This window comes from Siphateles boraxobius, unplaced genomic scaffold (assembly GCF_051911475.1).
Source record: "Siphateles boraxobius isolate OS27281-9 unplaced genomic scaffold, OSU_SipBor_1 26, whole genome shotgun sequence".
NCBI lineage: Eukaryota > Metazoa > Chordata > Actinopteri > Cypriniformes > Leuciscidae > Siphateles > Siphateles boraxobius.
Window position 1 is genome coordinate 23,938,606 of NW_027508876.1, and position 25,393 is coordinate 23,963,998.

At 41.3% G+C, this 25,393-nt stretch overlaps 1 protein-coding gene across 11 annotated transcripts in view; it reads left to right on the plus strand.

Moving 5' to 3' along the window:
• Window positions 1–25,393, plus strand: part of ntng1a (netrin g1a) — a 130,087-nt gene that overhangs the window by 69,410 nt on the left and 35,284 nt on the right. The window lies entirely within an intron of this gene.

Here is a 25,393-nt window from a genome sequence, read left to right on the forward strand (position 1 = left end):
GTGGTTATGCATAGGCTTGATTTATATAAACAGCTAGACAGAACTACAGTGTATAACACCTTTTCTGTCTTACAATTAGTTTTAACAATGCATTAAAAAAGATAACATTCTGGGTGAAACATTTAGTTTAAAGGTACAATATGTAAGATTTTTGTAATAAAATATCCAAAAATCACTTGCACATTGTGATATATTTCCTGCAGTAGTGTACTTACAATATCCCAAAAGTTCCCAAAGATTTTTAATTTCAGAAAAATTCCAATTTTAAATAATGGCTTGTTCCGGGTTATTGTCGCCTGTCAATGATGTAATATCTGCGTTATTCTGCTCCTACTGCCATAGTAACCATGGCGACAGACGTGGACAACTGCGTTACATCTAGCGGCACGCTCACGCTGTTGTTTTTCGTTCAAACATTATGGACAACGGCAAGCAAAATTTAGGACAAAAGGAGAACTTAAACGAGGATCAATATCAGCGTGGCGTTTTTCTAGATGCTGAGAGCTCCACACCCGCGACTAACTACGACTTGACAGAAACGCCGCTCTTGCATGTACTTTATTAGACTGGTGAGCAAATGTACATAAAACTAATCAATGTCATATAGCTCAACATGATGAAATGTTAGAATTTGATCTGTAATTCTAATGTTGATCTACTGTAGCTTACTGCTAGTCTCATACAGCCAAAAAACAAACACATAGAATAACATTATAACTTTCAACACACTCAAATGCAGTTTAGTGTGATAGTGTAGACGAAGTGAAACAGCGCTGCGTTACCTCACAAGTTTAATTCGTCAAATAAACTGACCTGTGTGAGTATTAATACAGCACTTGCGTGTAGTTCCTTTATATCTGCGGGACTCGCGTGTGACGCTGATATCTGTCTCTCATTAGTAATTGTGCCATGCTTCATACCAGTTAAAAACATCAATGTATTCACTCAAACATTATTAGATCCATCAGCATGACGACAAGTTCCATAATTCCGCTTATCAACCCCCTTATCGACCCCTAGCGGCGAAAACAATTACATATTGTAGCTTTAAGTGCAAATATGTACCTTGGAAATCAAGCATTGTTAACTACTATCCTCATTTACTCTTTCATTTCCAAGAGAACCTTGTTGAATTCAGAAAGCTTCCTTGGAGTGTTCTTCATGTTTTACTAAACTCTTGCATGGTCAGAATTTTTGCAGCATTCTGAAATATACTTTCTTACTTGACACTCTGTGATGAATCTCAAGACTGTGAAATTCACTGTTCTGCCACCCGGGCTATAAACAGGAGTTCATTCTCTAATTATACACATATCACGGGCCACACCTGCCTCCATCTCATTTCATCTTTATATGTTCTTTTATTTTCGGTCTTAAAAAGGAGACTAATTATTTCAGCATCTGTCCCCGCTTGTCCATTTCTTTAGTCTGCTATTTTCTAAACATGCTAATTCATTTACAGGTAACATAAAATTGTATGTATCTAATGTTGGTGTACCTTTCTGTTTTTTTAAAGGATGCACCAGAAGTAAAATCTCCCACAACAAATGAACCCGAATGCTAAATAAATATAAATAATATAATTATAATAACAATTATGCAGTAATAATTTAATAAATATAATCAGGGATTAAAGTTCTCCGTCGCTACGACGGATTTCCGTTAATTGCAGCGAGTCTATGACGGATTTCCGTCAATTGCAGGGTTCCCGTCTGTCCTTAATGTCTTAAATTCACTTTTCATAATGTTAAGGCCGTAAATAGGCTTTCATTTCTCAAATAGTGTGATAAATGTCTTAATTTTAGTTTGAATAGGTCTTAAATTAAGGAAAGACGAGGTGTATTCAGTATTCACCCTGCTGAGGGGGATGTGATAAAGCCTGGATCGGAGCGAAAGCACGTTCCTCTCTCCACTCTAACATTCTGTAATCACTTCGCTTATGGTCCAGTCCGGGTTTTCAATTCCCGCTCACGGAAAAACTGCTCCGTGTTCACTCAATTAATCTTAGTTTTGGAGAAGTGCATGTCAGGCTACAGCTGGTTTGCTGCGGTCCGAATCCGAGCGAGTTTGTTCCCTGCGCCCCCCGCAGCGTTGGTCTGGTTTCATGTTCAACTTAATTCTATCGAACCCTGGTGCGTTTGCGTGCATATTACGTCAACGCAAACGTGCACGGCCCATGATAGAAAACAGAACGCGGGTCAATATTAACCTGAATATAAATATAAACCTCGGACTTGCGTCCTTGATAGTTCGGACTTGGCAAGTTCGACTCGGGAGAACGAACTCCCGAGGACGCGAGTCCGGTTATTCTGCAAACGGATCCGCGGCGATCTTGGTTTCGTCACTCAGCTCGCTCTGGCTACTCCGGTTATCTCTTTATGTATATTTTAGTCAACAATAAAATGTAATATGGTATAAAATACAACTCTGCCTCTTTTCATCAACAATAAAACGAAATATATACAAAACACCTCTTTTCATTTATAAATGAACATATTATCATAAACATATTAGGCCTATATGGCCACACAAATGTGGTTCAGACAACGCACATTGATTATCTTCACTCCATATATTTATAACAACACGCAATATAAAACACAACCCTGCTTCTTTTTGTTTTCATTTTAAAAATATGAAACATTATTGATCATTAAAACTGACAAACTTAACAAACAGAGACAGGGTTGTATCATTTCATTTTATTATGCATGTACACATACAAGAGAATGCATAGTAAAATATATAAAGAATATTTTATATATTTTAGAATATATAACATTACACAACCCTGTTGCTTTTTGTTAAATGTCAGTTTTAATTATCAATAATATCCATAAAAGTATAAGTAGCCTAATATGTAGGCTATAAGAAGCTATACAATGAGAAATAAAGCAAACAATTCAGTCAAACATTAGTCAGCTCTCTAATAGGCTACACAGTTAAAGTTAAATAGCCTAAATATATAAAGTTATGAAACTTCACTTTGCCCTCAGCCAAAACGATTTGCCATTAAACAAACTATATATTAATATAATTTAGCATTGTTTGGTCTTATAAGATAAATAAAAACATGCACTGAAAAGTTATGTAGATGGTTGATTATTTGTCAAGCTAAGTAATTTTTTTTCATAGATTAAAATAGCTTTTAAAATATGCAAACTTGCAATATTAAAGCGGTTTAAAACATCTCCCCTTAAAACGATATTGGTCTCGACTATTTAAATAAAGTTAAAGGAATATGACTTGGCCTGAAAAAAAATTTCAGTCAGAAGAATTTTTTTCACTTTAATCCCTGTATAATTTATTAATAATAATAATAATAATGTTGGTTATGATTATGATGATGATGATATGCTGAACAGTATTTACAAACAAATAATCAATCAGTATTGTATTATAGGGAAATTAGACTGCATAGGAAAAGAAAGTCTAATCAGTAAACTTCACATCAGAGTGTAAAATGCTGTGTGTTGAGTGTGTGGATGTTTCTAAACCCTGTTACTGGGTGAAGATGACAGTTGATCACAAAAGGCTGTAAATTTTATACCTCCCTCAAGGCTGTGTTCTCATTAATGGTGCACAGTGATGATCGGTGAGTGTCATCTCAGACGGATATTTATGAGAGCAGTGACTTGTCGTTTTGTTTCTAAAAAGGTAATCCAGAGTTCAGCAGCATGCTCGTTGTAGCGGGTTTTTTCTCCGAGCCTCCCTGTCATGGAGAATCATGATTCATCTCCCTCCACATGCTCACAGGAAGCATACACTCCTTCATCCCCTGAAATGTGTTTCTGCCTTACGGTGCATGAGCCACTAGAGTCTGGCAGGAGGCGGATGACCCCAAGCACCGAAATTCCTGATCTCAGAAGAGATTCAGTCTATATCAGTATGAAACAAAGGAGCCAAGATGCAGCCCTGGAACAGAGAGCTAAGTAGGTCAGCAAAATGAAAGGGAAAAGAAGAGAATATACACTTTAGACCTTTGTCGCACAATCTTTGACGTTTGTTGTATGGAGATTCCGAATGAATAATAATGATTTAATATAATATTTAATTATGAAGGTCAGGTATGTAACTGTTGAAAGAGCAGATTGATATCTAATATTAGAAATAAAAATTGAGAGGTGACATCTTGTTTGTTGAGGTTGACCTTTTTCTGAAGAGACCTTTGTAATGCTGAAAAGCCGTGATGTGAACCTTATTAGATTATATATGCGATATTCTGACTGGTATGCTAGCTTTCTACTTACTTAGTACTGCACAGTATATATACTGTATACTCCCAGTTCCTTATATGTTAAAATATATTATATAATATTATAATCTATATATTCATAAATATAATGCATTAAAATATTTAAATTAGATTTATTTTTCATTTTCTGTTAAATATTCGTGGCTGATATTACTTTAGGTTTATCCATCACATAATGGTAGTTCAAGTCAAGCACATTGCATTGTGAGATACATTATTTCATGTAGTAAGCATTTTGGCAAATGTAGTAGGTCACATATAACTTGCATTCTGTGCAGTGTATACATACTATATACTGCAGCAATAGTAGATAGTCTCTTTTTCTCCCTCTCAGTCTGAAAACTACACACAACACTTATTTCTCCCTTTCTTCACTTCTGTCCTTCCTTGTCTTTCTCTTTTTTTCTTTTACTCCATCCTTCATTCCCCCTCCATCTGTGTTTGATCAATAGAGTGTAATTAAAGGAGGGATGAAGCTGGCTCCTGGAGGAACAGCTTGAGTCTGACTCTGTCTCCTCTGACACACTGCTGGCCCTCACTCATTCTGATGTATAATGTATGCATTATACATCAGCCTTCTCTCGAGTTCAACCATAGTCTCTGCAGGAGAACTGAAGACTCCTACTGTTCCTTGTTAGTTTGCAGTGAAGACAAAGAGGGGTGTAAATGTCTCATTGAACAGCCATGTCTAAAAGACGATCTTTACATTTTTGAATTACAACTGTCATGCTGTCTTTTGAGATTAATGCATCGTTGTGTGCAACATGATAAACAGTCGGGACAGAAATTGAATTAGCAAATCTTACCGATAAGCATTAATTTTTTATTAAGTGATTTGAGTAGTTTGGCGTTGGATGGGTCAGAGCAGGTCTTTGTCAGTGTCAGTTCAGCAGACCAGTACAGGCTTATTAACTGTTTGACATTTCCCTATTGAATAAAAGAGGGAGTATGTGTGTGTATATACTGTACACAATTCATGATTTCATGAAGAAACAGAAAAAAACGGAGACAGACTAAATCCAGAAGAACTGCAGCAACAAATCCAAGACACCTGAAATAACCTATACCTGAAAAGCTATCTGAAAACTATGTGCAAGTGTACCTAGGACAAAAGCTGTTTTAAACGCAAAGGATGGTCACACCAAATATTGATTTGATTTAGTTAATTGATAAATAAAATCTATTTGTGACTTTATTTTTGAAAGCATCCTCACTTTACAGCATTTTTACACAAGTGCCTAAAACTTTTCACAGTATTGTAGCTTTGTAGGCAGGTTTCTTCAAGCATCTTGGAGACATTGATGAGGTTCTTCTGGATTTAGTCTTTCTCGTTTTTTTCTGTATCTTCATGTAATCACAGACACACTCGATGATGGTGAGATCAGGGATCTCTGTCGTTGGCTGTTGTCAGACTCCTTGTGCTTACAGAAATCTCTCTGGATTATTACAATTAATGGCTATAGAATGTTTGGAAATGTAAACTGTTATTTCTTACTGACACACTACAGCAGCATTTATTAGTGCAAGCAAAATGAAGTGAAAATGAAATGACCTCACCTAAATGTTTGCTCACTCATTGCGTTTTTACAATGGTGTACTTTTGTTGTTAAGAGTTTACACAACACAAGGAAGCTTGATTTCAATCTTGAAAGTCAGAGTGTCAAATTAATTAAATTGAAGAAAGTAGCACAAATTAATACAAAATAATAAAGATACAAATAAAGAGAAAAGTTTCTTGATGGGTCTAAGACTAGTATTCAGACATACTACAGAAACTGAATAAAGTAATCAAATGTAAAATAACACTGATAGTCTTTTAGTCCTGGCTAAATTAAACACATAGGCTATTAATTCTGATTCCTTACAATCAAAACTATATTTTGTTGTTTTGACGACACCATTAACGACAGTCACACATGACTGCTGTCACTTTTAAAGCTAGTGCACGGATCCATTACTGTTTTCATTATACTGTCTGTCACACTGTCACATGCGTTTTATGCGTATTTAAGACATAACCGACAGTGTTTACGAGGATAATAACCAAAACTGGGATTAGTGCATTAGTAGTGTTAAAGAATGTGAGAGTCCATTTCAAATGCTTTACTGTTATCTGTGCAAAACCGTTGCATATTAGTTAGGCCCGGATACAGTTGTCTCCCTTGGGGATCGATGATACGGTGATTGATCGCTTAATTGCGGTCCTCCTTGGTTGCTCGGATGGGCAGTCGTTTGCTGAAAAGTCAATGTGTTTTTCTTTTTTTCTTTTTTTCCAGCCTGCTTAGACCGTGCTGAGGCCAGGAACTGGAGGACAGATAATCTATTTGTGCTAATTTCGAGATTCTACCCACACCCCCGCCCCTTGTAGAATAAGTCATTCCACTCTGTATCTTCCTCTTGCCATCTCATGTGCTGCGCTCGGCACTTCAGCTCTTCCACATCAGCACATTTCATTGGTCCGGTCATCTGATGTTTCAGCAGTCTTCTGTTCCACATGCTCTTCCACCACAAAACTTAATCTAATCGTGTTATAACCTCCCGGCCTCAAATGATTGCAATCTGATTTACATTTCTGTGATTTTATTTAAAGCGTTTGATTTTGTGCTATTGTTACAAAGATGGAAGAATTCCAGTGCAACTTTTTATATTGGTTGATATGGACACCGACTTAGATAAATTCCATTTGACCTCTTAACACCATAGAGAGATCAGGAAGTTGCTGCCCTGGTAGTTAATCTGAGACTGTGTGTGTGTGTGTGTGTGTGTGTGTGTGTGTGTGTGTGTGTGTGTGTGTGTGTGTGTGTGTGTGTGTGTGTGTGTGTGTGTGTGTGTGTGTCTGTGTGTGTGTGTGTGTGTGTGTGTGTGTGTGTGTGTGTGAGTGTGAGTGTGAGTGTGTGTGTGTGTGTGTGTGTGTTTCTACTGTGAGAAACGGAATCGGAGCACAAGAGATCCAAATGATGAAGTGTAATTACACACCCAATTGATTCTGGCACCTCGTTCATCACCCAGTCATCGTGTTATTCACAAACGCCGTTTCCAGGCGTCAACTCAGCCAAGAAAACAATTTAATGTGTAAAAATACACACTTGACCCTGCAGACAGATACATAGCTGTTGTCACTGCAACCCTTGAGCCAACTCAAGAAATTTCCTGCTCTTATACTCAGTCTCCCAGAATTCACAGCCTGAATCAGTCGTATCTCTCGCTGTTTAACTTGCTTTCTTCTGTTCCCTCTCACTCATAAGAGTGCATTAGCTGACTTCTCCTTTCAACGATTTGGGAATTAAACCAAATGCAGGTGATGGATTAATTCTCGCAATTCCTCAGAGTAACTCTGCTCTCCCCATGATTGATGAGTCGTTCTGTTCTCTGCATCTGATTACCTGTGTTCACATCTTTCTAAATCCTGACCTTGATTTTGGTCCATCTTCTGAAGACCACGGCCCTTTCTCAGCATTCCTAATACACGTTTTCTAAAGAGTTTTAAAGCAGGTGCTTGTTAGAACCATTTTAAGAATATAAATAATTTTAAACGTCTTAATATTTAAATTAATTGTATAATAGTTCACCAAGTTAATTTTAATTAATTTTGAGTTTTCAAGAAATTGTTTGGCATTTAAAATATGCCATTAAAAAACTGTGTGTGTGTGTGTGTGTGTGTGTGTCTTATCTCTTTTGTATGTGTGTATGCAATGTATCTTTATATATATATATATATATATATATATATATATATATATATATATATATATATATTTTGATCATGCTATAATAATAATATTTATTTATTTGTAGTAGTGGTAGTATTTGCATAGCATCTTTCATAACAGCTGAAAAAAACATGTCAAATACTCAACATATAAAAATATAGAAAAAGAAAGCAAACCAAAAATAAAAACAAGAATAGCAACACAATAAAGAGTAAATGTGTTTTTCTTGCACAAACTTAACAGTATCTATTTGTGGCTCATCTTCACTGTTGTTCTTGAGCAGGCAGTTGTATATCTCAGAAGGAATGAACAGCAGACAGGTAGCATCACTCAAGGAAATGGAAGGTGACACCTGGCTTGTCAGCCCTGTTACCATTAGACCCTCAGAAGCTCATTTAAAGCATCTTAACACGTCACAAACAGAAACACTGACACTCCTGCAGTCCAGAAAATATCTAAGTTCATTTGTTTTGCACTCAGATCTTTTCCTCCTGCATCTACCTGACCTGTACACTCCCTTTAACTGATTTACGGATAACAGATCTGCTTGTTGGTGTTTCACAGCCTGTGGTTTTCACCGGCTTTCATACAAAAAGCTTCACATATTGCCCAGCACTTCCTGTCTGAGCACATGGGGCTCACTGTTCTGTCTCTCTCCACCATCGCTTCCCCATAATAAGATACCCACTGCTTTGAGAGTTCCCCAAGCAGTGCACCTGCAGACCGTAGAGGTAGAAAAAAATGAGTAAGAGAAGAGGAGAAGGGTTGTGCGGCAAAACAGAAGCAGAATGCGCCGTATCTGGGTAGCCCAGCTGCCAGGTCCCAGATGTGTGCGCGTGTGCATGTGTGTGTGTCGTGCTGGGCTTATGCGTGACTGCCATGCTTGGTCAAAATTGAAAGGGGGAGGGCTAATCTCTCTCTGTTCCATGTGAATCGCTCCGCAGTTCACATGTTTAATTAGCTCCTGTTAAAAAAAAATTGCTGGTGTGCTCTTTGTTTGTCAGGCCAATTGATTTTATGAATTATAAAGGAGCAATTTATGGTGGCAAACTAAAAGCAGGCACCACTCTAGAGGAAACCTCCATCAAATATCACATTTTGTAGTGATATTTAAGGAATTTTCAGTATTTTCAGAATTTTCACTAATTTTAGTAGTAAATACCAATGAAATTGACTTTTAATATAAATGTTAATGAAAATCAAACTAATAGATTTTATATTAAGCTATTAATACAGTAACAAATTAATAAAAAAAAATTGAAATAATTTTTTCGTTCAACATTTGACCGACAAGCAAGTCGGAAAGGAGCCTGTCAGTCACACAGTAGGGTATATGGATTCAGTACTCCTGACACTGCACATATTGTTATATATCTAATTATATCTATTTGAAGGCCGTTTGTATCATACTAGTACTTTTGACATCCCTAGTGAATAAGTGTTAGTATTAGTGGATCAACATTTTAGTCCTGTCCCAAACCCCAGTGAGCTTGATAACATTATAAATAGGCACCAATTAATAAATGCACAAAAAAATAAATTTAAAAAAACACCCAAATTGTATTATTATATTGGGATATTTTAATTTATACTAGCAAGTACTGAATGACATATTAATAATCAGCATTTCTCTTATATTTTTTCATTGAACATGAAAAAATATAAGAGTGCTATATATTTGAAGTGTTGAGAGTGAAAAGAAAAGGCTGTCTTAAAATACTGGATAGGTAAATATCTCACTAGGTTTTGGATCAAAGCCGATTTAATTAAATGAAATGAAAATTACATGTTGCTTTGAGATCTGTAGATTAATTTCAATATTTGTGTTTATTGTAAAGTCTGTCAATGTGGTGGCTCGAGTGGTTTCTCCTTCACTTGTTTTACAGAAGGTGAAGTTTTGGTTGATGCACAAATGAACACACACACACAGACCACTGATTTAAAATATGTAGGCTATTTGAAAGTCCATAAAAAAAAACAAGCTCATGAGACTGAGTGTTCTCATTAAATTAAAAAAAACAAAAAAACTACCCAACATTTCGTAGTTGCATTCCTGATTTGTCAGACCTGCAACCAGAAGGCCTAGTAAACATGCTCATAATTATTTCACCTGTTTGACATTAAGTAAGAAGAACGGCTGAACCACTCAGCTGACTTATCATTAATGCAGCAGTCATCCAGAGATTGAGAAATGCATTTGCTTCTCCGTGAAGAGAATGTTGTGTCTTTTGGGACTCTGCTGACTGACTGAGAACTGTGTTAATGATAACATGCTGAACGTTTGGATGACTTTAGACACCCTTACTGATTACCAGCGACTGCCTGATCCGGAACATTTAGTCAGAAGAGAGACAGACCATTTTTCGAGTCTCCCTGTATTGTAAACTCTTTGATCCTTATTAAACCATATACTATGTTTAGATTGAAGACAGCAATTTATTCTTAAGAAGGCCAAATCATAGCTGAATTTTTCTTCCCCTTTTTCAAAAACGTTTGAAGTACTATGTGGCCATCCTCTAATGTTTATATACACACATTGTGTGTGCGTGTTTGTGTGTATATATACGTATATAGAGTGTATATTAGGGCTCGACATTAACTCTTGTCCGGGTCAAGTGGATTTTTTGAAGGGACAAGTAAAAGAGAATTTAACTTGTCCGACCGGACAAGTAGCCTGATTAGAATGTCAACAAAAATAACTAGGGAATCACTAAATTGAGAGAATGATTGTGATTGTATTACATTTATTGTACTCCGTTAACAATACTGCTGATAATAAATCTAAATGTGGACTTTTAATATTTTTAATATTTGACACAGTTAAGCAACCTCACGCCACGAGTGCTGTTTTCCTAAATACCATCACGATTGAAAATGTGATATTGATTTCATACAACAGGTCAATAAACAGTTCAAACGTCTTTCACACACCTGCGTCTTTCACACCTATGTCTTTCACACACCTGCGTCTTTCACACACATGTGTCTTTAATACACCTGATAATCTTCTGTCGCTTTACAAATGCGGTTTGTATTTGCTGTGGTCAGAATCACTCATGAGTCACAACTAAAATAATGACTCCCATTAATACCAGATAATCTGTGTTATATTTCTTCGACTGTGTGATTATTGAATGGCTAAGGTGGCTGAGGTGTCCTTGTTACATTGCAATTATATCATTAAGTAGTGAATATTATAATTATTAATTAACAACATGTGCATATTGTAAGATTAGGGTTTGGCTGAGGGTTAGTTACTTACATTTTAGATGCAATATTGACTGTTTTTGATCTGTTTCTGCAGCGAAAATAGTTCCAAACAAAGACCACAGCTTTAATGAGCTTTAAATTGTCCAGTAAAATAAATCATATTTGTTTATATAAGTTTAAATAAAAGTCACACTCGGTCTCACTCACACAGTGTCTGGCGCGCCTCATAGACAGACGCGGTGTGCACTGAGGGGAGGGGCTGTGTGTGTGTGTGTGTGTGTGTGTGTGTGTGTGTGTGTGTGTGTGTGTGTGTGTGTGTGTGTGTGTGTGTGTGTGTGTGTGTATATGTATGTATGTGAGAATGTATGTGAGAGAGAAGGAAGGAGAGCATGGAAAGGAAATGTAACTGAAAGAATACGCTGCGTGTTAAATAACATTAAAAAAATTTAATAACGAAATGCAATATGTGGTGGCCGGTGTTGATTCTGTGGCGCACCGCCATGAATTAGTCTATTTGTGGGAAGCACTGCATAAAAGTCATGTGGGAACTGCTCGGCTCGGTACTGAGGGCTTAGCGTCAAGTTTCTTAACTTTTTTGTCGACGAAAGCAAAGCCGTGGAGAGCCGCTTCGCCATGCTTTCATTGTTTTGAAGGGGGCGAGACAGCTGAAATGCGTACGAGGTATGATGTAGTTTTGTTTTGCTCTGCTCTCTGGCTGCGCTGGCGCGTTCGTTCTACGTCACGACGGTTCCTACCCTATGTCATACCTCGTACGCCGACTTCCATCACCCGTGAACGCGCATCGATCGTTGCAGGAAGTCAGATATTTTCATTTATAAAGTTTTAAATATGTATATTTTTACGACAAAACCGCACGGATTACCCTCAGAAGGCCTTCGTTTATCCCCCTGGAGCCGGATGGATTACTTTTGTGAAGGATGTATGCACATTTTGGGACTTGAAGAAGTTGGACCCCATTGCTTCACATTATATCCAATGAAGGGTCTAAGACATTTTCTAAAATAACTAAAAAAATGTGTTCGTCTGAAACAAGATTGACATATGCATCTCGAACGGCTTGAGGGTGAGTAATGCATGGGTTAAATATCATTTTTGGCCGAACTATCCCTTTAAGACGGTCGCCTGCCGGCTGCCGCCACCTACTGGCAGTTTAGTTTCATGTTTAAACGTATCATTCTTTCCAACGTTTCTTATTTGTATATTTAAAACAATCCCATTATTTAATGCAATGTAATTTTTCTGTGTAAATTAATTAATTTACCTAGGGTAACAGCCCTTTAGTGTCTTATTATGCAAAATAATTGAATTTATTGATCAAATTTAGGAATTTAAAATGAAAGATGAAGCATAAATTTAATAAGATTATGGGGGAGGGGATGCCCTTTAAAGGTGCAGATATTACAGTATGCAGATTTAAATATCAATGCTGATTGAACACTGATGAGAATATAATATTAATTATATAACACACACACCAAAAAAAATTCCGGACAAGCAACTTTTTTACTCGGACAAGTGAATGACAGATTTACATGTCCGAAGGACAAGCACGTGAAAAGGCTTAATGTCGAGCCATATATATATATATATATATATATATATATATTAGGGCTGTCAGGATTAACGTGGTAACGCCCTGTGAGTAATTTTGTCAGTTTAACGTGTTAAAAATATTTAACGCAATTATTGCAGCATCTTTTTTTTCCCTGGCATCCTTTGGCTAGTGTTACATTATGATAATGCTATCATTCATTCAAGTGCTATTAAAACATTCAAAAACGTTAAGATGCAAAAAAAGAACTCAAAACTGTATGAGTGCACTGTCTGTGAAGCGATTCAAACACCCACGCTATCTCATTCCTAAATGACAACGATTCGCCTTTGTCGGTTTGACCTTTGACAAATCACAGCGGAACATTCCGATCTACGCTGAGCCAGAAAGAGCAGTTCCCTTTTAGTCGATAACGTCAGACGTAGTCGACGGTCGACTGAAATGGGATCGCGCTAGAGAGCCTATCATCTTCGATTACTATTGAACGAGCCAATGGAATTTGGCGTGCGTGATTTGCATCACACACTCCGCCCCCGCGGCGCGGGTATAAATACGGAAGTGGATGCACGCGCACTAGTTGCCTTTCGCCTCGGAGCCGTTCGTCTTTGATGTCTCTGAAGAGTGCTGTTGTATTCAACGAGCGAGTGTGTCGGTGTTCTTGCGGGAAGACCTCTCCAGTGTTGGTGTTCTACAGCGTGGTGCAGCGGTGATCGCGAGCTTCTCAGCTCTCAACTGCTGTTTTAACAGCATCAAATTTCTATTGTTTGTTTGTGTGTTGACGGTTGGTTAGAGGGCGAGAAGTGAGTGCTTCACTGTTGGTTGAAAGACTATTCAGTGTTTGCCGCGGTCATTCCCTGTGTGCTCCGGCACTGGTGACGGTCCCATTTCCTAAAAGAGCAACACGGGTGTGAGTGCGTCTTTTTCAAGATGCCATTCCATCCGTGTGTTTCTGGGTGCGGTCTGGCGCTATCCCCCTCTGACGGTCACGAAAGTTGTGTCGCATGTTTGGGCTTACAGCATGCCCAGGCAGCTTTCGTGGATGAGTCATGTTCTCACTGCGGGAACATGGCCATCTCGGTGTTGAGATCTAGACTCGCCTTCGTCAAAAGCGTTGGTGCAGTCCCCACCTCTGGGCCCCGCCCTCGTTCTTCCTCTGGGTTACCTTCCCAGAGAAAGACTGGGGTGCCTTCCAAGCTGGGTGATCTGAGGATCACAGTGAGGGGTAATCCGCCCGGCCAGGCCCCGTGGGTCCCTCACTCCTCTTTCGCACCGCAACCGGTGGAGCTCCCCATTGATCCCGCTGGTCCCTCTGTAATGGACAGGCCAGCCGTGTCATTTGGGGCCCCTCCAGGGGATACTATGTCAATCGCAGCATCGGAGGGGGAGCTGAACTCTGGAGATGACGACTCGGCTGCACTGCCTCCCTCCGGGAGACCAGTGTTGCCCGAGCCAGATCCAGAAATGTCAGCTATACTGAAAAAGGCCGCCGAGGCGGTAGGGCTCGTGTGGAACCCTCCACCGTGTCCCGAGCCGTCTCGGTTGGATGATTGGTATATCAGGGCGGGCCGTACTGGTTCTCAGTCCGCCGCCCCGGTTCCTTTCTTTCCTGAAGTGCATGAGGAGCTTACGAGGGCATGGATGGCACCTTTCTCTCCCAGAAACCACCTGTGTGGCTCCTCTCCCCTCACTACCTTGATGGGGGAGCGGTGAAGGGTTACGAGGCTATCCCTCCGGTGGAGCGGGCCGTTGCGATGCAGTTATGCCCAACGGCGGCCGCTTCCTGGAGAGGTGATCCTCGTCACCCCTCTAAAGCCTGTAAGTTCTCGTCCGCTCTTACGGGCAAGGCTTACAAAGCTTGTGGGCAAGCCGCTTCCTTTCCGCATGCCATGGCGTTGCTCCAGGTCCACCAGGCCCAGGCACTCATGAACATGCACAAGGGTAGTCCGGACCGTGAGCTCACGGGTGAGCTCCGCACTGCAACTGACCTCGCCCTCCGGTCGACGAAGGTTGCAGCTTGCGCGGTCGGTTCGGCGATGTCCAAACTTGTGGTCCAGGAGCGCCATCTCTGGCTCAACCTGGCCGATATGAGAGAAGCGGACAAGGTTCGGTTCCTGGATTCTCCCATTTCCCAGGTTGGGTTATTCGGCGACGCTGTGGAGAACTTTGCCCAACAGTTCTCTACAGCTCAGAAACAGACGGAGGCCATCCGGCACATCCTGCCTCGGAGGGACGATGCTGCCTTCACCCGCCCGCCGAGGTCAGATCCTCCGCCTGTTCGTCGCCGAGGGCGTCCGCTCGCAGCCGCCTCAGCTCCCGCCGGATCACCGCAGCAGCCTTCACCCAGGTTCCGGCGTGGAGCAGGCCGCGGAAGGGGCGCCCAGCCTGCTCCAGGCGCTGCCAAGCCAGGTGGTAAACATCAGCGCAAAAGGAAACGCTGAACCTGGACGGGCTCTCAGGGATGGAGGAGTTGCTCGTGGACTGGTCGCCGATCCACTCCCTCTGGCTAGTTGGAGGGCCGGCTGGAGTTTTTTGTTATGTGTGTGTCTGTCCGCCGCTGGCCCCTATAAAAACGGGGTCAGCGGTACCCACATATTCAGAAAAAGAGCAAATTTTCTATTCCTGAGTCCCAAGTGGACCAGTCTGGCGGTGTGACCCTGTAATAGCCTTACATCCCCCAGCTTCCCTTGGTCGCCAGCAGGCAGCTTGGGGCGTTCAAGGACCCGGTCATCCGCCTTCTCACGTCCCCCTGCCGCTAGTGGAGACAGGTAAGTGTTGCACTGCACACTAACACCACTATCTCTACTTTGCTGCCCCACCTCAGGCTCGGCTACCCCGCTCAAGTCAGTGATAATCATCACATTAGGTGTTGAGCAGACGTGCTCCTGAAAATTCAGTGATATTCATCACACCGAGTGTGGAGCAGTGCTCCTGACTTGTACGTGCTTATCTTATCCTGCTGGCGAAGGATTTGATATAGCCGCTCCTCCAGCCGGTACGAAGGCCAGTTGTAAACTCGTTCTTCGTGCTACTAGGTGGTGGGTCGTGACCATCTTGGCCCAAGATTGGTCTGCAGCTCCGACCTGAAAGACATGTGCTTTAGATCTCTACCTTCCGCACCGCAGGCCATCCTGTGTGTTGCGTGTAAGGGTGGAGTATCAGTACAGTGTCCTTCCCCTCGAGTGCTCCAGAGCCCGTTGGGTCTTCAGGTCAACTGGAAGAGAGTAATCTCGCCCACGGGCTGAGTATCTCTTTTTCAGTTTTGGAGATGGACTCGGTCTAACACGTCTCTCCAATGAGAATGTGTTCAGCTGGTGCTGAAGTGAGAAAGGGTCCCACTGAAAGAACTTTCGCAGCCTTTGGCTTCCTCCATATGTGACCGCTTCAGCGCTAGCTTCATGATCGAGTCCCGAGGTGACCGTGGCAGAGCAGCTCACCCTGTGTGACTATAGTTCATCCCGGTCTGCTGCCAAACCCTCTTCAACAGAGGGGCCATGTACAAAGGGCGTGTTTTAACAGGGGCCTGGGCGACCCTCGACTACACGGGCATTCGTGCCTCGAGTTGTTAGACATTGCGACCGTTGCGCAAGCTGTTGAGCAGGAATGCTCCTGAAGCTCAGTGAACTTATCACACTCAAGTGCTGAGCAGAAAATGCTCCTGAAGCCCAGTGATCTTCACATGTTGTGTTGAGCAATGCTCCTGTCTTTTTGCGCCCGTCGCTTGCACCTACGTGCCAGTCAGGAGGAACAGGTCTTCATAGTTGCCCCTTATTGGCCCAACTAGACCTGGTTCCCATCGACAGCCTTCCTGACTTCCCCTGAAAACTCTTTCAGGGACGGGGCACGATGGCACCCGCGTTCTTCCCCCGGGGATTCCGGGCTTACATCTGAACGCGGAGGTTCAGGTGGCTATCACAGGCATGTGATAGTTACCATCACTCCTGCGAGCATCCCCTAGAAAGGGGTAGCGTGCTTACGCATTTAGAAGTGGAACCTAGTCGTTGAGTGCGTCTTCTCTCCAGAGGAGATCCGTAAAGCTTTCGATCACTTCAGTGCTCTCTTTCCTGCAAAATGGGTTGGAGTAGGCTGTTTTCCTTCACCCTCAGAATGATGTTGCCTCGGTGTTTAAACGACGCTCATCGTGTTGCAGAAGCACGTTCTGATCATCAGGTTCCTGAGGAGCAAGGTCTTGTAAATCCTTGCGTCCCTCTTTATCCTCTTGGGCCTTGTCCCTGGTGCGACTGCACTGCAGAGACCGCCCCTGAGCCACTGCAGGCAGTGAGTTAAAAATTCTGTTATATCAGTTCTCCTTCTCGCGTGGTCTCTACTAGAGGGTAGGGACTTTCTCGCTTTCGGTCAACGTATTGTGCCTGGAGTCTGGGCCGGCTAACTCTCACAAGCTGAGACCCCGGCTAGGATTGTGCCCAAGGTTCCTACCTCTCCCGTAATAGGAGCAGGTGGTGAGCCTGCAAGCGCTGCCCTGGAGGAGGCAGATCCAGCCCTGGCTTCTCTGTCCGTTCACTTGGACGTGTACAGAATGCAAGCCATAGACCAGCTCTACAAATATCTGTTGGAACTCAGCACAGAGGGAAGGCTGTTTCCATGCAAAGTTGCACTTCATTTCGGTAAAAATCCGAGATGCAACATGTCCACTTAGGTGTTGAGCTCCTCTATGATGAGTGTAAAGTGCTCCGCCTGGGCGTGGACGATATGCCTTGCTAAACAGATTCTAGAGTTGGGGGCTGGACGACACCTAGTTGAACCGCTGCTTCCCGTGGGCTCCCTTCTCATGAAGCCAGTTTCACCGTGAGCCCGGTTCAAGTGTCGGCTTGCTGCGCCATTCCCCTCCTATGGACTGGATACGTGCGCCTTTCTACTCCAGTTGAGTTCCCTTAAAATTGAACCCTGTTGAGTTCCTCCACACCCCTCCGACGTCGGACGTGCGGAATGTCTGGTGTTAGGCCTACCACTCGTAAGCAGTGTGGAACCTGTGTTAGGCTGGTTCCATATGTTGCGGTCCCTACGGCGACCCCATATGTGTATTCTTCCACGATACGGCTCCCTGCGGCGAGCCCGTGTCTTCCCTCGGAAGAGTCTCTCTGCCGTCACTGTCCGGTGTGTCTCCCCCGTCTTAGGCTGGAGCCACCCCAGTGACATTCCATATGTTAGACTGCCCGGGGTCCGTCCAGTTCATATGTGTATTCTCCACGTTACCTCCCTCTGGGTTGGATGTGGCTTCCGCAGCGTCCCTTCCTTCCAATGTATGGGGAACGCTTTCCCAGTGGTCCTGTAGGAACAGCAGTGACTTCCCTGGCCTAAGCCCTGTCCTTCCCCGCCTTAAATTTGCGGGGGCATCAGGAGGCTTTGGTTTAGGCACTTGAAGGTGGCAGCGTTAGTGGCGTGTTCAAAGGGTGATCCCATTTCAGTCGACCGTCGACTACGTCTGACGTTATCGACTGAAAGGGAACGTCCTGGTTGCGTATGCAACCCACCGTTCCCTGAATGAGGGAACAGAGGACGTAGTCCCCTTGCCACTACCGCTGGACCACCCCTGACCCCGGGTTACTCTCGGCTCCTCAGCGAAAAGCATCTAGTGCGTGCATTCACTTCCGTATTTATTCCCGCGCCGCGGGGGCGGAGTGTGTGATGCAAATCACGCACGCCAAATTCCATTGGCTCGTTCAATAGTAATCGAAGATGATAGGCTCTCTAGCGCGCCCCATTTCAGTCGACCGTCGACTACGTCCTCCGTTCCCTCCTTCATTCTCATGTATAAGAATAAAACAGCTTCACAAACAGTCTTTTTAACCACACAGTATCATTATTTCTGTTACAAATATTATTATCATCACAGAAGTGCTGAGAAAAGTTTATAGTTCGGTTAAAAACACTGAAGTTACGGTAGCGGTCAAAATAGAGTAAATCGCCTTTTGAAAGTAACACGGCCCTTTAAAAAACAATTGTAAAGATAACATCTTTATGCCACCAGGTGGTGACAAGTGACTGTTAAAAAATGTATTTGTCATTGAATCATTCATTCAAACAGGTTTTTAAAATAATTCAGATTAATTCAACATTTTAAATAGACTGCAGCTATTAATTTTTTGTCAGAACCTCTTTTAAATTACGTTATTTTGTTTAGTTGTTTGTTCGGAATTGTGGGAGAATCGTGAACTCTGTTTGAAATGAAAAAACCATGATTCTCAATTTATCCAGAATTGTGCAGCTCTATTGTATATATATTAATTCCATCATTAACCATTTCAGTCTTATCTAAATCTTGTTGATTCTATGGGCCATTTCTCGCCATACACGAGAGATGATTTTTTTTTCGCAATGATTTTTTTCGGGTAGGTTGCAAGGTCTTTCCCCAATCCTCCCCATTACATGGCTTGGGACTCACACACACATTCACACATACATTGACACTTACGGAAAATGTTGCGTATCCAATGTTCCCCTGCAATTTTTCAGATCAGAGGCCCAGTGTGTTTACAAGCACAAATGTTGCACATATCCACTTTGAAATCAATAATTTATTGTGCACATCAAATGCAACTGATGTGATTTCTGTATATTTTGTGAAAGTGCCTTGGCAATTAGTTTGAATATTTCTTGAGTTTCAGTGTCTGTGTGTGTGTGTGTGTGTGTGTGTGTGTGTGTGTGTGTGTGTGTGTGTGTGTGTGTGTGTGTGTGTGTGTGTGTGTGTGTGTGTGTGTGTGTGTGTGTGTGTGTGCCTGAATCACTGTTTAGAAGATGAACATTTCTCTCACTGTCACAAAGTCTCCTTCCTCCCAAGCAGAGCTGATTTGCATTCCACTCACTCATACCGTCTCTGTCTGTGTCTCTCTCTTTATCTCTCTCTGACCTGATCACTCACAGATGGCACAGCCCTTATTCTGTTCCTCCTCCTTTGCAGAGCGTTCAGCAAAGGAACATGTGCGCAATCACTACACAAATGGATTCATTATGTGTTTCAGGGTAGAAAACCTCAGTGAATTTATATTGTATACAAACACAGTTAAAAAATAAACACATGCAGATAGTCGTTCCTTGCCACAGACGTGTGCAAATTCACATGCACATAAACACATACATGCACGCAAATGTATACACAGCTTAGCACCATAAGCAGGGCTAATACTGAGGTGATGGGAGGATTTTTACAGTGCAAAGCCATAGTGTTACCCCAGAAAGGCTGATCCCATTTAGAGGTTCCAGCAAAATCCCTACCCCGTTCAAAGCCATTGACTGGAATAAAGCTATTAGCCTACCTCCAGATTAGCACTGTAACGCAATAATTATTATGTTAATGTGTCAAAATCAGGGTTAACTTTGTCATTCCTTCTGAGGAGGAAAGTTTGGGCCGCTTTCAGTCACTGTCTTGGTTCAAGCAGAATATTTCCAATTTATGCCAGTGTTCGTATTTTCAAAATGTTAGCTTGGTACAAAAAACTGTTTGTCTGCAAGGTTAACACTTTCATTTAATTATTTTAGTATTATTCTCTTGAGGTTTAAGAAGTGTCCATTTTACTTGTCAAATATTTACCGTATTTATAAGTTTCATGATTGAGGCCCACTGCATTCACAAAGACAGTAAAAGCAGAAATTGTTGAAATTATTTCCACATTTTTCTTTTTTAGTTGATGGCCTACTCTGTTCATAGCCATGCAGTGGAGCCAATATTTGTACCTGTCTGTAACAGCTTCAAAATTATTTGTTTCTGTATCTGCATTCGGATAAAACTGGAAGTGGGCGGGGCTTTAATTGGAAGTTTGTACAATTACTTGAGAAGTCTATGGTTTTAAATAGCCTATCTGTTTCCTCCGTAGTTATCATGAACAAATATGCCTTGTATAACTCATAAAATAATTATTTTAGTAGAACATGTGTATGATTCACTATCTTTTTTCAGTATGTGTATGATTATTACTCTTGACTGAGCTAATTTCTGAGAGACACACGGAGACGGCAAAGCTGCTATTTGATTTGCACTCAATTTATTCATAAAGTTTACACTCATTCACTTCCCACTCATTATTGCATAGTGATTTTAGAGGTTGTATAATATCGCACTATCCCCTGGCTCACCTGTTATCCAGCAAACACGAGGAGTAACTGTGTCAGCTGAATATTTTTTCTATTATTCAGCAGAATTATTTGTTATTCGTTTTGAAGCCATTATCCTTGCCTTCCCGAATAAGGCCTTCCCGAATTATTATCCCGAATAATAATCCCTAGGCATGACCTATTTAATTAGTAAAAAAAAGAGGGGGGGGAATGGGAGGGGTCACTTCACTCATAATACGACTGTTGATGGATAGTAATCCCCTCATTGACCTCACCTTCACTCAACATATCTGACTCTAATAACCCCAGCCCAAACCATCTGACACACCCACCCACACATACACACAATATTTAGATGTCACCCTGCTTAGATTACTGTGGTGTTTCTTTCAATCACTACGCGTGAGATGCTTTTACATGCATTATGAACATATTTTATGTCTCAAGATGCTTTAGCTAAAAATTTATGAGGTGCTTACATCTAATATTTCTCTCTCACTCTGGGCTGATGCCTGTTGTATGGGACAGATTAAGACGCAAAGCGCTGTAGGATTCCAATCGCGAACTGCCCTCTGACCCCGGGCACATCTGTGCGGTTCAGGCCGCCTCTGATGATGGATTAAGAGTCTTTAATCAGAGCGTCTGGGGAGAACTTGGCAATCTGAGCCAGGCCAATTCACCAGCCCATACAGCCATGCATCATTACAACACAGATATCCTCCGACCTCCTCTTACCCGCCTCCTTCAGACCCGACACATTAAGATTTAAATACATCCCTCATCCACCACACTACACATTCAGCAATCGAAGAAGGTCATGAACCCTTGTTTTTCCAGAATGATAATACTGAAACACAAGCTGTTTGCTGCAGTGGTGTGAAAGGCACAGGAAACAAGACAACAGATTGGCTGTGTAAAGCCAGATTCGTGAGTTTTGTTTAAAACGAATTCCCGCAGCGATACTCCATCAGAGAGTGCCATGTCATCTGTATGGTCATGGCAGGCGTGTGGTGAGCTCGGCTGTCAGGCTTATAAGGGCTTTTCTGGTGCCTGCGCTGTGAGATTCGTTGTAAACCACAGCAGGGCTCTACAGATGAATAGAAATTCTCTTCTTTTTTTAGATTTTACAATGATTTCAGTGTCCTTTTTTCATTTTACCCATCGTACACTACAGAATTGAATTGAGAATGAATTTAGATTTCAATTCTATTCCTGAATTTTGATTGTGGTAAGATAGATAGATAGATAGATAGATAGATAGATAGATAGATAGATAGATAGATAGATAGATAGATAGACAGATAGACAGATAGATAGACATGCTGCATTAAAGCACATTGCATCTACATTTTAGCTTCTCAATCTCATTCTAGGATGAAAAAAGAAATGAAACACACTTTGGTGCCTGTAAAGGTTCACTCAAGGAGAAGTGATGGAATATTCTTGCTTCATTTTAGCAGAATCTCCTTGACATTTATCTCACAACCCTCCCCAGACTGTCCCTTTATTATCACCAGTACAATACACAAGTTTCATACAGCCTATTGATCTATCATTTTTATTAAACTCGTTTATTTTTATCAACCTTATTCATACTTTATACTCGTACTATATTCATACTAACCCTAACCCATATCTTTTTTTTTCTTTTCTTTTTTTGCATGATGTCATACACCTGGCCTCTGTGCAATGTTCTAGATTTCTGACAAAGTTTCCATGGAAGTCTTCATTTGGCATTCTATTGCACTTTCTCAAGTAGTCATTTTGAAATTCAGGCTTTTCAAGTTTTGGCATCCTATTGCACTTTCTCAAGTAGTCATTTTGAAATTCAGGCTTTTCGAGTTGAATTGAATGCAGCATTAGCCCAGAATATATTTTGCCTCTCCAGTTTCCCAGCTTTTCTTTATCTTGTGATTAGTTCACTGACCCCTGAATAATATGAATGTCTTGGGGCTTACATTAACAATCTGTAATAGCTTGTGGCTGCTGCACAAAACAAAAGTAGGACGACTGAATGTTCTTTAAATTGTTAAATGAATTGTGGATACAGTGTTGTAATTTCAGTGGCAATGTTTGACTTTAGGGTCATTCAGATTTATTCCAATTTAGCTCCTCACTGCATCCTGCTAACATTGTTATTTAGCAAATGTGAAGCCGTCTGATAATTATGAGCCTAGAGCCTTAGACAACATCCACGGTCTCCTTTCAAAGTACAGAATATCCATTACATATCCACCATGGCCAGTTGAATTGTCTTGTTTGTCACTCATTAGCGGTTGAGTGTGAGGATTAATGTGGTTCAGGTTGTTACCAACTGTTTTTAGTAAGTATTGTTGTGTCTAGTTGAACCCAGAAGAGTTGGTTTCTCAGATGGTCATCTTCGGCTCCCAAGGCATTAAGCTGTCCCTGAATCTCACTTCTCTTGCTGTCAAGTACATGCAGTTTAGCAAAAAGCAATAGTTGCACAGATGTGTCTCGGAGAGATTGCACCCACTTCTCACTTCCTATGCTGTGCTGCGGAGCAGTTGTCTGTGTTTGTCAGGAGGCAATTAGAGTCAGCACACAAGATGCTCTGTTTCATTTATCTCAGATACAGAGTGAGGTGTGGTACTCAGGCCTCACCTTGTCAGCATATGACATGCTACGGCTCACAGCCAATCACAAAGAGTCAGAACTATCTGAAGTAATCACTTTACAGTGGATGGAGAAGTAAACACTTTACAGAAAATCTAAACAAAAATGGAGAAAAGGGGCAGCAATGTCTTTGTTGAACAGGAAGTAAAACATATCTGGAAAATACCATAGGGATAGGTTTACCATTAACTTACACTCATGTCTTTGTATCGGGGGTTGTAGACCAAAGCAGAGAATCACCTCAGAGATTCACTTCTTCAATTTTGTTTGGTGTCTAAATCCAGTTTGAAGCTTGTGGCGGCAAATGGCCAAGTATCAGAACTGAAAGAAACAAAGGTGTCTTAGAACTTGGCATCCTAGAAAGAGGAATCAGAACATGGTTCTTTTTAATATTTGGGGAAACAAATTTGAACCAGCTATCTATCTAAAATAGGGGAAGCCTACAGGATTGCATGAACTACAAAGACAAGAAACAGTCAGGCCTTACTCAAAACCCCAAAAGCACCCTTCATCAACCAAACCCATCATCAAAATTTAGCCAACATCTTTAAAAAAATGGAAAAGCAAGATCAGATGCTGCTGAACAAAATTACTGAAGGATGTTAAAAGATAAAGATAAATGATAGAAATGTAACACTGTGGTGGCCAGGGTGTGTTAGTTTGAACATTTTCAAAGTAACTGGATGTTTGAAAGTAGCACTGCACAGCACTGCATTTTCCCATCTGCTTCAAAAGAGCAGCCATTGTTCCTCAAAAAGCCCAAGATACCACACCTCAATGGCTACAGACCTGAGTTCTGCATTTAGACATTTGGGGACTCAAGTCCACTTCAGAACCATAGCACTTTGCCTTCAGTGTTAACAGTCTAATGATGACAACGCTGTTCATATATCGCAACTATTCAGTATTTTCGATCACATAATTTAGGTTTCAGACATGTAGGCAAAAAAAAAAGTTTGTTAAATACACTGATGTTGATGGAAGCGACAATAATAATCCTTTCAATTATAATTTGACATTGTGTTTTATTCATATCAGATAGCCTACACACTGTACACAGTAACAATAAAGTTTACTCTATTCTTCTCCGAGTTCACCACCGACTTACATTTATGTATTTCAGGAGAAATGGATGAATTTAAGCAGATCCGGCTCCCATCATGTTTTATAGTTCAACTAACGTGATCATTATAAAGGTGTTTAAACAACAAACGTGACAAGCAATGGAACGTAACGCGTGTCACAATGGAAATAACCCCAGTGTTTGTGCAGCCAGTATTACATTTCTCAATGAGACAGCGCCAGTATTTCTCTTTAGTGAGAGTTTTGACCATGTTCGTATTACAATAACACCTGCACATTTAATTGAACATAATTACTTCACTTACTTCACTCACAGGCCATTCTGTCTTTGCTCAGCCTGTTTGGTTGGATCAGCATGCTTAGCCATGCATGTGTAAGCTTCATTTGGAGATAATTGCTAATAATTATCCACTGATAAGTCAGTACAGAGCAAGGCGGCTAGAGAACGGGGGCTGTTTTACTGTCGGTTTTCTGAACTGGTGCGAGAGCAGATAAGATATGAATTGATGAAGATGAGCTCTTTTTTTCAAGAGGTCAGTTGTGAGGGGGGCTATTTAAAGAGAGACAACAGTGTTGTTTGCGCTTTCATTGTCAATCAAGCTTCTATTATTTTGGAGGTCACAGACTCAGGCTGATGAGACAGACTGATGTGCTTCAGGCTAGTATTTCAATAGAAGATAAATAAATCACTCTAAGCATGTTCTGCCTCCTGCCTTTCAAGGAGGACATTCAGCCTTTAAACTTTTTTGTTAGACTCAAAGCTGACTGAACAAAAACCTCCCTCATATTCTTCTTTGTAGCATGTTAGCCATCTATACAATTTGAAACAAGTGAGAAATGAAACTTCTGTCATCATTTACT